At 44.4% G+C, this 12,852-nt stretch overlaps 1 non-coding gene across 1 annotated transcript; it reads right to left on the bottom strand.

Moving 5' to 3' along the window:
• Positions 1-535: 535 nt before the first annotated feature.
• Positions 536-619, bottom strand: Trnas-gga. Its single transcript is given in 2 exon segments — positions 536-570; positions 580-619. It is a non-coding gene; the product is annotated as a tRNA-Ser (tRNA).
• Between the last annotated feature and the right edge of the window lie 12,233 nt (positions 620-12,852).

Here is a 12,852-nt window from a genome sequence, read left to right on the forward strand (position 1 = left end):
AACAATTACCGAAATGGAATGTCCCATGCGTCTAGCTCCATCTATCACTCCTCGTTCAAAGCCTACCAATTCCAGTCGTGTGGCACTATTCTCGCCGCAAAATTTTTCACGTGAGTCACCTGAGTGCAAATGACGGCTCCGCCAATGCACTGCCCTATTACACCTTGTGTAGGCGATACTACCGCCATCTGTGTATGTATATATCGCTATACCATGACTTCTCTCACCTCATTGTGTTATGTCTGTAGAATTACCATAGTTTAACTTACGGAGTGAGTCACTATGAAAGTGTGGTTACTTATTTTCATTAGCTTTGAGCAATGTGTAGGTTATCCTTTTCTTAAACGTTTTGTGTTCAGCTGTTTTGTTACAGACGACAGCAGCGGAGGAACATTTTATTACTGCAGACACATGTTAAATTCGGGACCCCAGTTATGGGTCAAATGGCTCTGAGCACTATGGGACTTAACTTCTGAGGTCATCAGTCCCCTAGAACTTAGAACTACTTAAACCTAACTAACCTAAGGACATCACATGCCAGAGGCAGGATTCGAACCTGCGACCGCAGCGGTCCCGCGGTTCCAGACTGTAGCGCCTAGAACCGCTCGGCCACCCCGGCCCTCCCCCCCCCCCCCCCCAGTTATGATTTTTATACTTTACTGGTAACTTAAATTATCCAGGGGACATTTATTTTAGGCCCCTTACGGAGGTGGTTCACCAGAGCAAAATTATAAAGCGAAAATACACTTACTGGATCAGTAGCTCTCGGGGCTGAAGGCAAGTCTGAAATATTTTTACGTAAATTCAACCTATATCTTAAGAGAGAGAGATCTGCCACGAAAGAAACTACCAGCTAAAATTTTAGGACGGTAAGGTTGAAATATTCTCAGCCTTGGATTGAAACAGGTATTTTAAAGTGACTCTTACTGTATTTTTCGATGGTGTCACGGCTTAAATCAACACATATAATCAGCATTGTTTTACTGCGACCATTCCGTCCTTGAATTTCGAGTCTGAAAGATTTGCAGGGTATCCACATCGCGTTGTCGTATCCTCCTTATCGGATTCAAAAGTTTTTGTGTTAGGATTTTCTTCACATGTGTTCAGTCCATGGGTCAGATGAGCGGTTCAAATGGTTCAAATGGCTCTGAGCACTATGGGACTTAACATCTATGGTCATCAGTCCCTTAGAACCTAGAAGTATTTAAACCTAACTAACCTAAGGACATCACACAACACCCAGTCATCACGAGGCAGAGAAAATCCCTGACCCCGCCGGGAATCGAACCCGGGAACCCGGGTGCGGGAAGCGAGAACGCTACCGCGCGACCACGAGCTGCGGATTCAGATGAGGGGCCCGGGTTCGATTCTCAGACGGGTCGGAGTGGAGTCAAATAAAAAGATTTGCACTAGGTGTAAGAACTCCCCGAAAAAGGACTCCCGGCTAAAATATGCCCTATGCACTTACTTTTTAGATACGATGAAACTTCATTCGTCTCGTCGTCGGAAAAGTCCGCTACCATACTATGTTATGTTATGTTATGTTAGCCGGGGACCTAGAAACGACGGAGTGGCTCCGTCCCCGCCGCATCCGCAGTGGTCCGCAACTCCACGACGACTACCACAGTCCACTTCACCCCTCCGCCGCCCCACACCGAACCCGTGGTTATTGTGCGGCTCGGTCCCTGGTGGACCCCCAGGGAACGTCTCACACCAGACGAGTGTAATCCCTATGTTTGCGTGGTAGAGTAATGATGGTGTAAGCGTACGTGGAGAACTTGTTTGCGCAACAATCGCCGACATAGTGTAGCTGAGGCGGAATAAGGGGAACCAGTCCGCATTTGCCGAGGCACATGCAAAACCGCCTAAAAACCATCCACAGACTGGCCGGCTCAACGGACCTCGACAAAAATCCGCAGGGCGGATTCGTGCCGGGTACCGGCGCTCCTTCCCGCCCGGAGAACCGTGCGTTTGACCGCACGGCGCTACCATACTAGTAAACATTTACTGACGAACCCGAACCAATTATCTGCATCGCTGCCTCGCTTTGATTCGGCGAGACAGGCTTAAAATTGTCACTGCTGCGAAATTAGTAATTAATACCGTGTAACAATGTAATTGTATTCACCAAGACTACAGGATCCGATCACTTGACTGCAAAATCTACACTGCCAATACCCAGCACTCCGTGTCCAGTTCGTTTCTAGAGAAACCTACACCGGTATTCTCCACAAAGACGATACAGGGTAACAGGTGAAAGTCAACAGCTAAAAAGTCTCAAAAACACACCATATATTTCCTGAAGTGTTGCCACTAGACAGAAACATAGAATATTCCATCAACTTTCGGGCTTGCATCCGGAAACTAATATTTCCTCTTCTGATATTTCAGCTGACAAGTCTGCAGACATCTGTGAGTCGGTGACAGAGCTAGAAACATTTCCGACAGTGGCGTAGTATGGAGTAAATGCGCATGTGTCGGAGATACGACAATCAGCACAAGAGTGTCAGTCACAGATAATACACTGAAGCGCCAAAGAAGGTATACGAATGCGAATTCAAATACAGAGCTATGTCAACAGGTAGAATACGGCGCTGCGCTCGGCAACGCTTATATAAGACAACAAGTGTCTGGCGCAGTTGTTAGGTAGGTTACTGCAACTACAATGGCAGGTAGTCAACATTTAAGTAAGTTTCAACGTGCTGTCATAGTCGGCGCACGAGCCATGGGCGCAGCATCTGCGAGTTAGCGATCAAGTGGAGATTTTCGGGTACGGAAATTTCAAGAGTGTACTGTGAATATCAGGATTCCGGTAAAACATAAAATTCTCCACATCGCTGCCGCCGGAAACAGACCCTGCAAGACGACTAAAGAGAATCGCTCAACGTGACAGAAGTGCCACCCATCAGCAAACTGCTGCAGATTTCAGTGCTGGGCCATCAACAACTGTCATCGTGCGAATCATTCAACGAAACATCGTCGATATGGGGTTTTTGAGCCGCAGGCCCACTCATGTACCCTTGGCGACTGCAAGACACAAAGCTTTACACCTCGCCTGGGCCCGTCAACACCGACATTGGGCTGTTAAAGACTAAAAACATGTTGTCTGGTCGGACGAGTCTCGTTTCAAATTGCATCGAGCGGATGGACGTGTACGGGTATGGAAACAACCTCATGAATCCATGTTAGCAGGTGACTGGTCAAGCTGGCGGAGGCTCTGTATGGCGTGGTGCGTGTGCAGTTGCAGTGATGTGGGATCCCTGATACGTCTAGATACGACTCTGACGGGTGACACGTACGTAAGCATCCTGTCTGATCGCCTGCATCCATTCATGTACATTGTACATTCCGACGGACTTGGGAAATTCCAGCAGGACAATATGACACCCCACGCCTCCAGAATTACTACAGAGTAGCTCCAGGAACACACCTCTGAGTTTAAACACTTCCTCTGGTCACCTAACTCCCCAAACATGAACACTATTGAGCGTATCTGGGATGTGTTCAGAAGAGATCTCCACATCTTCGTACTCTTACGGATTTATGGACAGCCCTGCAGGGTTCATGGTGTTCCCTCCACCACTACTTCAGACATTAGTCGAGTCCATGCTACGTCATGTTGCAGCACTTCTGCGTGCTCGCGGCGGCCCTACACAATATTAGGCAGGTGTACCAGTTTCTTTGGCACTTCAGCGTATTTTACGCATATGAGAATGAAACACAGCATACCCTGAGTCAGAAAATCTGCAATGAAGGCATTCCTGACTAAAAGACATCTTTAAGTACCAAACATCGGTCTTAATTGGATGCAAAAAGTTTCTGGAAATTTTCGTTTGGAGCACAACAGTGTGTGTGAATGATGGACCGTAGGATAAACGGAACGGAAGAGAATGTAAGCGTTTGAGATGTTGTATTACAGAAGCACATTGCAAATTAGGTGGACTGATAAGATAAGAAAACGGGGCTTACTTCGTAGAGTTGGCAAGGGGAGAAACATACTGAAAACACTGACGACAGGGAGGGATAGGAAGGTAAGACATGTATTCCGGCGTCAAGAAACAGCTTTCACGGTACCTGATGGAGTTGTAGATGGTATAAACTGAAGTGGAAGACAGAAATTAGGATATATCGTGCAAATAACTGAGGACGTCGCCTGCAAGTATTACTCCGAAGTAGCACAGGAGGGAAGGACGTCGCGGGGCGTATCATACCAGTCACAAGAAGGAAAAAAAAGGACAAGTGCGAGTATGACTCGCGCTCTAAGATTTCTGTATAAACTGAATTATGTTTACAAGTAATAATAATAATTCCGTGTGGCTCAGTGGCCTGCTACACGTCTTTCTATTGTACACCACTTCGGCACTTACGTCTCCCTACCCTATCCCAGTTATCAAACGCGGGAACAGCACCTACCGTTTAACGTCGAGTACGAACACAGCGTTATTTCTGGCCACTCCTCACATTTTTGAGAGGTGAAGTTAGGTTAAAACGAAGAATTAAAAAAAATCTGTGTTTTGACCGATATTCGATCCCATGACCTCTCGGTTTCAGTCACGCGCTTTGCAAATTTGTACGTCGCTAAACGACTGTAAACATTCGTGTTTGACGTCAAATTCAGCTTGATACAGCTATACGCCCTTGAGAAAAAGGAGTCTCAATAGACAGACATACACAAACAACAAATGGAGAATAAATAAATAAAAAAACTGTGATGAATTTAGAAAAACACAATTTTCGGATTTTTTTCCATTACTTGAACTGTGAAATCTTGCTTCATGGTTCTAGGTTAACTGAAAGTATCTTACAGAATTTGATGAGTGAGGTTGCGAGTACCGAAATATATGGCATATATGGCCGTATCTTTTGAACTCATTGACTTATAAGCTTACATTTTACACACTGTCAAGGGACCATAGACCTTAAGAACGGACATAAATTTCAGCTTGATCTCTCTATCCGTTCCTGAGGAAAACGAACCATAACAATCGGACGGGTAGACATACGGAATACAAAGTGATCCTATAATGATTCCGTTTTTATCGACTGAGGTACGAATCACTAAAGAGAACGTTGTATGTTAACTGCTTGGCACTTGATTTGTGAAGTAACCAGCCTTTCTTCCATCAGCTTCCATCTGATGATAGGACCATACTCTTCGAAAAGTAGCCTGCTTGAAAAATCAATATAAATGTGACTGAGTGTTTATTTCCCTATCAGAACTTCATTCCGGTTAAACAGTTTTACCAAAATGTCTAAACTAAATATCAGATGATAGGATTACATAGCCGAAGTTGAGTGGCGTGCATACGAAAATATTAATTATTGGCAAAAGTGTGAGGGATTGATCAGAACCTCGCCCGGCACGATGCCGAAGCTTCCAACTCTAATTTAAACAGGAACGGTATTTTTTTATCTATCTGACAAGAAAATTTCTCACATGCCTCTAATTTGTATTTAGCAGGTCCCTCGAATGAAACAGATGGATGTGAATTGAACATTTCAGACCGGATCTTGATGACGATGTAGAATTTCGTGGAACAAAGCCTGGGAAGTAAGGTGCAGCAGATGGATTGGCGACGGAGTGGCGACATCACACTGTGCAGAAGTGTCCACGCCCAACACTTGAAGCAGACAATGGCTGGCTACGCCCCTCCGAAGAGCGCAATGTGTGCGAAGGATCTGCCTCTGTTTATTCTGCCACGCTGGGGAGCGCGAATACAATACCCTGTGCTCCGAGAGAGGCAGGTGTGAGGACGTATCCAGATGGCACTAGCAGTCAAAATAATTTTTTGTTGTTGGATCATTGTAGTATTCGTTGATGATACGGGACACTCAGTGGATACGTAACAGAGTGTGAAATCGACACAACATCGTAGCCTAAGTACCGCATGGAGTCCAAAAATTTTCCAGCCTCCTGTCTCGCGGGACAACATACGATTTTTCCTTCCATATCGTCGTTCCCGCAACGTCTATCCTTTTTACCAGTAGCCGCCTCCGAAGCCGAGATCGCTAATGCACGTTTATGCGGTGGCACTCGACTCGGAGATATACCGAACAATCCTGCTGGTGGATGAAATTTTCGTTGTCTGTATTTGACCGGCAAGGGGAGGAGACTTGGTGGCGAACAGTTCGTGGTTAGAAGTCTTTGCGCCACTGTCCTGGATTGCCGGCCAGAGTGGCCGAGCGGTTCTAGGCGCTACAGTCTGAAACCGCGCGGTCGCTACGGTCGCAGGTTCGAATCCTGCCTCGGGCATGGATGTGTGTGATGTCCTTAGTTAGGTTTAAGTAGTTCTAAGTTCTAGGGGACTGATGACCTCAGAAGTTAAGTCCCATAGTGCTCAGAGCCATTTGAACCATTTGAACTGTCCTGGGTTACCTCTCCACCGTGTCTCATAAAGTGACATATGACACTGTTGATGGTGATCCATCCGTATTATGGGGACTTCGATGGTCACCTTGGTGCTATTCGTGAAGAGTAGGCTACCTGCATGTGCCGGCGCCGGGTTTGGCCCTCTCCCCTCTGTCATCATCGTCATACAAAACAAAGACGACATGCAATATACGCGCACACATTACACTATCCTACATTCTACAAACATACATATGACACAAGTGTCACATATTAATAAGGAAAGGGGCCAATGTACGCCAAGGAATAATATACACACATATAAAAAAGTTTTGCATCATCCCAGTTCCCAGAACTCATGACGTTGACTGTGGATATTGTATCACAGGCACAGTCCGTTTAACTGTTCAGAGATATCACTAAACCTGCCCAAACAAGTAAGCAACCATGCATGAGCAGCGCCTATTAGACGGAGGGATCTGACAGCCGATCAGTTCCAGTCATTTCACCAGGAAGGATCTACAAGGCTCGTGTTCTCTGTAGTTCAACCAGAGTTTGATCGCATCAGCATTGTTGCTTTGTGCCAAGTAGGGCTCTCAACAAGGGAAGCGTCCAGGCATTTCGGAGTGAAACAAAGCGATGTTGTTCGGACATGGAGGAGATATAGACAGACAGAAACTGTCGATGATATGCCTCGCGCAGGCCGTCCAAGGGCTATTACTGCAGTGGATGATCGCTATCTATGGATTATGTCTCGGAGGAACCTTGACAGCAACGCCACCATGTTGAATAATACTTTTCGTGCAGCCACAGGACGTCGTGTTATGACTCAAACTGTGCACAGTAGGCTGCATGATGCGCAACTTCACTCCCGACGTCCATGGTGAGGTCCATCTTTGCAACCGTAACACCATGCAGCGCACAACAACATGCCGAATGGACCGCTCAGGTTTGTCATCACGTTCTCTTCACCGATGAGTGTCGGATATGCCTTCAACTAGAGGCAACCCAGTCAGGCTGAACGCCTTAGACACACTGTCAAGCGAGTGCAGCAAGATGGAGGTTCCCTGCTGTTTTGGGGTGGCATTATGTGGGCCAATGTACACCGCTTCTGGTCATGGAAGGCACCGTAACGGCTGTACGATACGTGAATGCCATCCTCCGACCGATAGTGCAACCAAATCGTCAGCATATTGGTGAGGCATTCGTCTTCATGGATGACAATTCGCGTCCCCATCATGCATATATTGTGAATTACTTCCTTCACGATAATGACATCGCTGAACTAGAGTGGCCAGCATGTTCTCCAGACATGAACCCTATCGAAAATGCATGGGATAGATTGAAAAGGGCTGTATATGGACAATGTGACCCACCAACCACTCTGAGGGATCCAAGCCAAATCACCATTGAGGAGTGGGCAATCTGGACCAACAGTGCCTTTATGAACTTGTGGATATTATATCACAACGAACACAGGCATGCATCAGTGCAAGAGGACATGCTACTGGGTATTAGAGGCAACGATGTGTACAGCAATGAGGACGACCAACTCTGAAGATCTCACTGTATGGTAGTACAACATGCAGTGCGTGGTTTTTATAAGCAATAAAAATGGTGGAAATGATGTTAATGTTGGTCTCTATTCTAATTTCCTGTACAGGTTCCGGAACTCTCAGAACCGAGGTGATGCAAAACTTTTATTGATGTGTATATATTCTGGCCAATGGCTGAACCACCCTGTGGGATATTTCAGTCAGCGATGCCATTGTACTTTTACAAATTTTACCAGTTATTACAGATAGAACAGAGAACCAAAAATGCAGAGAAAAGCATAATAGCAGAGGTTTTGCACATTTTTGTCCAAACTGAACGTGCTGGCGGGAAACCGAAGATTCACTTCACACATAACTGATGCACCGATTTTTCTGCTGTTAATTTTTCACTGCACTGTAGGCAATGTAGAACTCTCCGAAAGTTATTCGTGGTATAATTTACAAAACAGTAATACAGCTATTTCGGCTAAATATGAGACTGAATTCCGGAATGAAAAGTCTGTGAAAAGGTGCGTTGCCACCGTGGTGGAATATTCCTGGGCGGGTGGACGTAACATTACGCTCTGAGATACCCCATAAAGATGACATCCTTGAATGGGGCCTTCCTTAGAAGCTGTTATCGTACGGGATGACAATGTTCGATCAGTTGCAAGAGGGCTCATCTCGTAGACGAATGTCAACAAGAATTATCTGGGGGCATATAGTGCCCGACTACAGGTATCATTAGGCGAATGATAAAACAGGAAATTCTCAATGGGTTTGTTTATAAATAAATCTTCTGCTACCAGTCACGATTTCTCTTAATTTTACTTTTCGCACGTCACGTTTCGGGAAATGATTCCCATTTTCAAGTGCGTATTAAGACATTTCTACTGACGTTGTCAATATGTGAGAGTCTGCTTCATTTCTTTGACTTTTACTGTTATATATAAGAAAAAAGCGATTTTTTAGTTGGATATCGATTCTTTTGGTGCAGTTAGTGGCGAAATTTAGAAGAATTTGTACTTACAGTTTTCTAATTGTCCGTTTGTGCAGAGTCTCACACACTCTACACATCACACGCAACTTGTTGTACACTTTAGACATCGAAAATATCTTATATAAACCAAACAGTTACAAAGATCTTCTTTTAGGTAGTCCACAGAGATAAAATTATAGGTCTTCCACAGAACATGATATGCTTTTGTACAGAGGTTACTTATTTTAAAAATTTGGCTCATAAATTACTGATATCGATTTTACAGTTGTGCTTATTTCTATTTTTTACCATTTTTATTTAGGTATGCTATCGAAACATCTGAAGAAATTCACTCATTAACTTTCAAGCTCAAATATTAAACGGAATACTTGAAAGTGAATCACTGAATTTCTTCAGATATTTCGATAGTGTACTTAAATGAAAACAGTAAAGGCCGGGCGGAGTGGCCGTGCGGTTCTGGGCGCCACAGTCTGCAGCCGAGCGACCGCTACGGTCGCAGGTTCGAATCCTGCCTCGGGCATGGATGTGTGTGATGTCCTTGGTTAGTTAGGTTTAATTAGTTCTAAGTCCTAGGCGACTGATGCCCTCAGAAGTTAAGTCGCATAGTGCTCAGAGCCATTTGATAATAGTAAAACCCAGAAATAAGGACAACTGTGAAATCGATGTAAGTAATTTATGAGCGAAATTGTTAACATAAATAACCTCTGTAAAAAAGCATATAATAATCTGTAGAAGACCTATAACGTTATCTCTGTGGACTACCTGAAGAAAGATATTTGTAACTGTTTTGTTTAGATATTTTCGATGTATAAAGTGTACAACAAGTTGCGTGTGATGTTTATTGTGTCTGAGAGTCTGCACAAATGGACCATTAGAAAATTTTAAGTACAAATTCTTTTAAATTTCGCCATTAACTGCACCAAAAGAACCGATACCCAACGAAAAAGTCGCTTGTTTCTTATATATTGCAGTAAAGGACAACGAAATGAAGCAAGCTCTCACACATTGACAACATCAATAGAAATGGCTTAATACACACAAAAAAACGCACTTGAAAATGGGAATCACTTCCCGAAACGCGTTGTGGGAAAAATAAAGTTACGAAAAATCATGACTGGTAGCAGGAGGTTTATTTATAACCGATTGTTTTCACAGTCTCAGGCACTCAAAAACCATTTATAATGGATCAAATCAGGAAATTCCCACACAAATATTCCCAGTTTGGATCCCCTTGACTCCATCTTCAACTAATAGAATAGTTGACTGAAGAGAACAAAAAAATGGTTCAAATGGCTCTGAGTGCTATGGGACTTAACTGCTGAGGTCATCAGTCCCCTAGAACTTAGAAGTACTTAAACCTAACTATCCTAAGGGCATCACACACATCCATGCCCGAGGCAGGATTCGAACCTGCGACCGTAGCGGTCGCGCGGAACCAAACTGTAGCGCCTAGAACCACAGGGCCACTACGGCCGGCTGAAGAGAACAACTCACACGTGTAGGGAATAAAGTATGTGAAACCAAAAAGAGAAATTGTAGCATAGGTACACTACACACGTCGATAAAGTCTCGGCTTTTTGTACGCTATCTGATTAGAAGTACATGGACACCCCTACCAACCTAATGTCGGATTGAACCCTAGATATCACGAAAGGCGGAACCACCAGCGTGAAAGGAGGCGAGGAGTACCGTGTTGTCAGTATCGAAGGAGGAACATTAGAATGAGTGGGGCGGGAGAGCTCAGTCACTTCGAATGTGGACTGGTCATTGCGAGCCACCTTGGTAAGAAATCTATCAGCAGCGTTTCGGCATTTCTAAAAGCTGCCTGAGTCGACTGTTGTGGTTATGAAGTACAAAGGCCAAGGAAGAACCACAGTTAAACCAAGACAACGTGGACTTCGTATAAGTTTTTCTGACGCCGGCTGGTGTGACCGTGCGGTTCTAAGCGCTTCAGTTTGGAACCGCGTGACCGCTACGGTCGCAGGTTCGAATCCTGCCTCGGGCATGGATGTGTGTGATGTTCTTAGGTTAGTTAGGTTTAAGTAGTTCTAAGTTCTAGGGGACTGATGACCTCAGAAGTTAAGTCCCACAGTGCTCAGAACCATTTGAACCAATTTTTTGACGGGCATGGAACGTCGAGCATTGTGGATGGTGGCTGTATAAAATCGCATGAAATCAGCGAAAGGGATCCACCTTGCTCTTACCAGTCCACCCAGCATAATTACCGTGCGTAGGGAGCTAGAAATAATGAAGTGTGCTAGCCGCTCCTCATAAGCCACACGATCCTGAAGTCAGTAAAGCGACGTTTGAGGTGGTGTAGACAGCGACGCCACTGCACAGTGAATGATTGGAAGCAGTCATTTGGAGCTATACGATGTGGCAGTTCAATGGAAGGGTTTAGATTTGCTGAATGAATACCACCAGGGTGAGTGCCAACAGTGAGGAACGGGAGAGGAGGTGGTTTTACAATTTGGGGGTATTTTCCGTTTTTAGAGTGTAATCCTGCTATTGCGCTTCGGAAAACTCTAAATGCGCAAGGATACGAAAACTTTTTGCAGCAATGTGTGCACTGTGTATGCCAGAGGAACAGATCAGAGACGAGGATTGTATCAGCATGGCCAGGCAACCTGTCTTAAAGCTGCATCTGTGAGACAATACTTTGTGAAAACTAACATTCCCGCAATGGTTTTGACCTGCCCAGAGAGCCGGCCTAAATATTGGTTTTAACACTACATGAAGGGCATGCATAAGGCGGTCACAGCTTGAGGGGAGTTCTCAGTTCATTGTAACGAGTCCGAGCTTCCACTGGATTTTCCAATGATGCGACTGGACCACAATATCTTGGAACTCTGACTTTGTTGACAGTACGTTTCTGATGAGCTGACGTTCTCAGCGCTCAGAAAGTGCTATAGTACGAGTTACTGAAATGGCCTAAATAATCAGAGGTGTGCCTAATTGTATTTTTGTGAATCATCGTGACTGTCAGACGTTTTCCATCCACCGTTGTTTGAAGACCTTCTCTAGACTATCCATCTATTACTGCTTTCAGTCCACGACTCCAAGTCACACTTTCATGATTTCTCGCGTTGTCTACCCACCTCCCATTAGGTCATTGCACCTGATTTTTCATAAATATTAGAATAGAGAAAGGAGCCAACATCCATTGACCTGGCAGCATGTCCTGCACATATGCACTTCACTCGCAGTGCGGTTATACTCGTAATTATTCTACGGCGGTCCACTCTCCAATACATATACTTTCTCTGTTCTGTCACGCTGTAATTCCTAAGATGTATCTCTATGCTGATCGCTGTATGTTTATTTTATGTATATAATCAGTGCCTTTAACTGCCACAAATACAAAAAACTCACCAACTTTTATATGGTTTGTTAAATCAATTTCTTTTCGGTGTATCATTATTGTAGTCTCATCACACTCAGTTTTTTTTTTTTTGCCTACTTTCGAATTTTCTCTAACCTGTTGTATAGGCTGCTGTTAAAGTTAATCTACCATTGAGACAAGCATTACAACCTCAGTAGCAAAACGAAAGTCGTTCAGAGGTTGTGGGGCGGCAGGTTAAATTTTATGATGGTTGTATACTACACCGTCTTTCTCACGCGAGCCTGGCAGCAATTTCTGTGGTCAGCCAGAAAGCGATGGAGAACATACTGACCTTAGTTTCCAGTCTGCACGGCCACATTCTGGTCCAGCCCACTGAAAGAAATGTTTCTGTTCTCCTTCTACTTAGCGGGATCTGGACTATGCTAATAAATGAAGGAATAAAGTTCTAGTTCAAACATATATTGACTAAAGTATCTCACATACAACACTTTGAAAGTCACTATGTTCAATTAACAGTAAATATTTTTATCTTAAACAGCACTATTATCAGTTCAGAGGCGACATCTACGGTACGTTCCTGCCAAATAGTCCTTCGCCCTGACTACTAATACTCAAATAAATGTTC

The sequence above is a fragment of the Schistocerca americana genome, chromosome 7, assembly GCF_021461395.2.
Source record: "Schistocerca americana isolate TAMUIC-IGC-003095 chromosome 7, iqSchAmer2.1, whole genome shotgun sequence".
NCBI lineage: Eukaryota > Metazoa > Arthropoda > Insecta > Orthoptera > Acrididae > Schistocerca > Schistocerca americana.